The sequence below is a fragment of the Penaeus vannamei genome, chromosome 38 (assembly GCF_042767895.1).
Source record: "Penaeus vannamei isolate JL-2024 chromosome 38, ASM4276789v1, whole genome shotgun sequence".
Taxonomy (NCBI): Eukaryota; Metazoa; Arthropoda; class Malacostraca; order Decapoda; family Penaeidae; genus Penaeus; species Penaeus vannamei.
The window spans coordinates 1,180,191-1,185,190 of NC_091586.1; positions in this window are offsets into that span (position 1 = coordinate 1,180,191).

Here is a 5,000-nt window from a genome sequence, read left to right on the forward strand (position 1 = left end):
AAAATCTAGATATAAATAAATCCTAAAATCTAGATATAAATAAATCCTAAAACCTAAATACATCCTAAATAAATCCTAAAATCTAGATATAAATAAATCCTAAAACCTAAATACATCCTAAATAAATCCTAAAATCTAGATATAAATAAATCCTAAAACCTAAATACATCCTAAATAAATCCTAAAATCTAGATATAAATAAATCCTAAAATCTAAATCGTTAGAATTCATAACACAAAATGTACACAGAATGGTTAATGATTAATAATTAAAAACCATTAACCATTATTAATGAATATTATTATTCATTTATTATCATCAATAATTAAAAATCATATCTAAGGTCACATAACACTATAGGAAGGTATAGTAAAGGGTTGGTGAAGGGTGAGAGACGGAAAGAGGAGGGAAGTAAAGAGAGAGAGAGAGAGAGAGAGAGAGAGAGAGAGAGAGAGAGAGAGAGAGAGAGAGAGAGAGAGAGAGAGAGAGAGAGAGAGAGAGAGAGAGAGAGGGAGAGTGAGAGAGAAAGGGAGAGAGAGAGAGAGAGAGAGAGAGAATGTGGGAGAAAGAGAGAGAGAGGGAGAGAAAGAGAGAGAGAGAGAGAGAGAGAGAGAGAGAGAGAGAGAGAGAGAGAGAGAGAGAGAGAGAGAGAGAGCGAGAGAGAGAGAGAGAGAGAGAGAGAGAGAGAGAGAGAGAGAGAGAGAGAGAGAGAGAGAGAGAGAGAGAGAGAGAGAGAGAGAGAGAGAGAGAGATAGAGATTGAGAAAGATCTTCCTATATATAGATAGATATCTAGAAAAAATATAAATAGATGGATAGATTGATAGAGCGAATCAAACGGACAGAGAGAGACAAATAGAGAGATAGAGAGAGAAAGAGACTAAACAACTGAATGAGCTATCTTTTTTATACGCCATCTATCTATCTATTTTTATACGCCAACTATCTATTGGTGAAAGGTGAGAGATTTTTTTTATACACCATCTATCTAGAGTAGTATCGAAAAGGTTAGAGAGAAAGTGTGCACAGAGAGGAGTAGGAAAAGCCTCCCACCCTTGCTCACTTTGCAACAGTCAACGTGCAACACCATTGAATGCAACACCAGCCCTGCTCTGCCGATACCCGCTGTCCATACACCACATGACACCAGTTAAGCCGATGGGAAATATTTCGTCAGCTGAAAAAGAGAAGCTGTAGTGTCTGATCCTTTAGCAACAGCTGGGCGAAAGGGGGAGAGAGGGGAAGAGAGGGGAGAGAGAAAAAGGGAGGGAAGGAAAGAGAGAGGAAGGGAAGGAAGAAGAAAAGGGAGGGGAGTAAAGAGAGAGAAAGAGAGAAAGAGGGAAAGAGGAGGGAAGTAAAGAGAGAGAAAGAGAGAGAGAGAGAGAGAGAGAGAGAGAGAGAGAGAGAGAGAGAGAGAGAGAGAGAGAGAGAGAGAGAGAGAGAGAGAGAGAGAGAGAGAGAGAGAGCGAGAGAGAGAGAGAGAGAGAGAGAGAGAGAGAGAGAGAGAGAGAGAGATATTGAGAAAGATCTTCCTATATATAGATAGATATCTAGAAAAAATATAAACAGGTGGATAGACTGATAGAGCGAATCAAACAGACAGAGAGAGACAAATAGAGAGATAGAGAGAGAAAGAGACTAAACAACTGAATGAGCGTTTTTTTTTTATTCGCCATCTATCTATCTATTTTTATACGCCATCTATCTATCTATTTCTATACGCCATCTGTCTATTGGTGAAAGGTGAGAGATTTTTTATACACCATCTATCTAGAGTAGTATTGAAAAGGTTAGAGAGAAAGTGTGCACAGAGAGGAGAGTAGGAAAAGCCTCCCACCCTTGCTCACTTTGCAACAGTCAACGTGCAACACCATTGAATGCAACACCAGCCCTGCTCTGCCGATACCCGCTGTCCATACACCACATGATACCAGTTAAGCCGATGTAAAATATTTCGTCAGCTGAAAAAAAGAAGCTGTATTGTCTGATCTTTTAGCAACAGCTGGGCGAAAGGGGGAGAGAGGGGAAGAGAGGGGAGAGAGAAAAAGGGAGGGAAGGAATGAGAGAGAAAGGGAAGGAAGAAGAAAAAGGAGGGGAGAAGAGAGAGAGAGAGAGAGAGAGAGAGAGAGAGAGAGAGAGAGAGAGAGAGAGAGAGAGAGAGAGAGAGAGAGAGAGAGAGAGAGAGAGAGAGATTGAGAAAGATCTTCACATATATAGATATCTAGAAAAATATAGATAGATGGATAGCCATAGAGAAAATCAAACAGACAGAGAAAGACAAATAGAGAAATAGAGAGAGAAAGAGACTAAACAACTGAATGAGCGATTGAACACGAGAGAAATATAGAGAGAAAATATGTTCATTTATCCATCAACTAATCAGCTGGCTTCGGATGAACATATCCCCATGTGTTCATACGAACAATTGCTAATCATAAACAGTTCTTTGGTTTTGGTTCAGCGATATTGGCAATATGATGCAACGATTTTAAAAGAGTAGATAGAACGAGTATTTTTTTATTCATGTAGACTATATGAGGGGATGATAGTAATGTTACTGGTGATGTAGGTAAGGATAGTAATATTGAAAATGAGAATCATGATTATATACTCATGCTGATACCACTCATGCTCAAATTACAGGTGCTACTATTACAATTACTACAGCTGCCACCACCACTACTACTACTACTACTGCTACTACTACTACTACTACTGCTGCTGCTACTACTGCTACTACTAGTACTACAACTACTACTATTTCTGCTGCTACTGCTACTACTGCTGCTGCTACTACTATTACTACTACTGCTACTACTACTACTACTATTTCTGCTGCTACTGCTACTATTGCTGCTACTACTACTATTACTCCTGTTGCTACTACTATTACTATTACTACTACTACTACTACTGCTACTGCTGCTGCTGCTACTACTACTAGTAAATACTTCAAATACTGATGACAGCAATAAAGAGGATTGTAATTACCCCAATCCTCGTGAACGAACAGCAAACACAGTAAAGTAGGAACAAGCAAAATTAACGAAGAGCAGAGAAGTTGAAACATCAGAGAAAGAATAATGAAGAAATGTTGAGGCAGAAACTAGAGAAGAGAGGGACAAATTGCTGAGGAAATACGTAAGGAAATTAGGAAGGTAAAATGTCGTATGTTCTTCTATCTATTTCTCTCGTGGGTTCGAGAATTTTTGGAATTTTACTGTATTTATAAACATTTGTTGGGAATACACACAAGCACGAACATACACACACACATGTATACACTCATACAGACACAAAAACAGACACGAACACACACACACGTGCATACACTCACATAGACACGCACATATACAAGCACGCACAGACACACACAGAATCTCTTTCTCTCCTTCTCTCTCTTCCTTTCTTTCTCCTTCTCCCGCCTCCCACTCTCTCTATTTCTCCCTCTCTTCCTCCCTTCCTCTTTCCCTTCCACCCCCCCTCTCTCTGTCTCCTTATCTCCCTCTCTTTCACTCACACACACTCACGCACACACACATACACCCACACCCACACACCCACACACACACACCCACACACATACACCCCCCTCCCCCCCCCACACACCCACACACACACACACAATCGGTATCCTCTAACAGCAAATTCCAAGCTCAACATACAAGCTTATTACTGCCCGCCTTTCATCTTTCTATGCGCAAAAAGACCTTGCGATCCGTTGAAGCCCAAGTCAGCTGTCTATGCATTCGGACACAGCTTCCGGGATGGTCGGGGTTTCGAACACTGTCGTTACTCGGATACGGGAGGGAAGAGTGGCAGGGGGTGGGTGGGGGTGGGGGGTGAGAAGGAGGAAGTGAAAGAGGAGAAGGAGGAGGTGGAAGAGGAGGTGGAGGAGGAGGGGGAATGGGAGATGGTGGAGGAGGAGGAGGAGGAGGGGGAATGGGAGATGGTGGAGGAGGAGGTGGAGGAGTAGGAAGAGTAGGAGGTGGTGGTGGGGGTGGGGGTGGGAGAAGGAGGGAAGTGAAAGAGGAGAATGAGGAGGTGGAAGAGGAGGTGGAGGAGGAGGGGGAATGGGAGATGGTGGAGGAGGAGGAGAAGGAGGGAGGTGGAGCAGTAGGAAGAGTAGGAGGTGGTGGAGGAGGAGGGGGAGTGAGAAGGAGGAAGTGAAAGAGGAGAAGGAGGGGGTGGAGGAGGAGGGGGAATGGGAGATGGTGGAGGAGGAGGTGGAGCAGTAGGAAGAGTAGGAGGTGGTGGTGGAGGGAGGGGGAGTGAGAATGAGGAAGTGAAAGAGGAGAAGGAGGAGGAGGAGGAGGTGGTGGAGGAGGAGGAGGAGGAGGGAGAGGAGGTGGAGGTGGAAGGGGAGGTGGAGGAGGAGGTGCAGGAGGTGGAGGAGTAGGAAGAGTAGGAGGTGGTAGAGGAGGAGGGGGGGGTGAGAAGGACGAAATGAAAGAGGAGAAGGAGGAAGTGGAGGAGTAGGAAGAGTAGGAGGTGCTGGAGGAGGAGGGGCGAGTGAGAAGGAGGAAGTGAAAGAGGAGAAGGAGGAGGTGAAAGAGGAGGTGGAGGAGGAGGGGGAATGGGAGGGGGATATGGAGGAGGAGAAGGGAGAGATGGTGGTGGAGGAGGAGGAGGAATGGGAGGTGGTGGAGGTGGTGGAGGAAGAGGAGGAGGTGGTGGAGGAGGAGGGGGAGGAGGAAGAGGAGGTGGAGGAAGAGGAGGAGGAGGAGGAGGTGGAGATGGAGAAGGAGGAAGTGAAAGAGGAGAAGGAGGGGGTGGAGGAGTAGGAAGAATAGGAGGTGGTGGAGGAAGAGGTGGAGGAGGAGAAGGAGGAGGGAGGAGGGGAGAGGAGGGAGAGGAGGAGGAGGTGGAGGAGGAGGGAGGTGGAGGTGGTGGTGGAGGAGGAGGGGGAGGAGAAGGAGGAAGAGTAGGAGGGAGGGAGGTGGAGGAGGAGAAGGAGGAGGTGGAAGAGGAGGAGGAATGGGAGGTGGTGGTGGAGGAAGA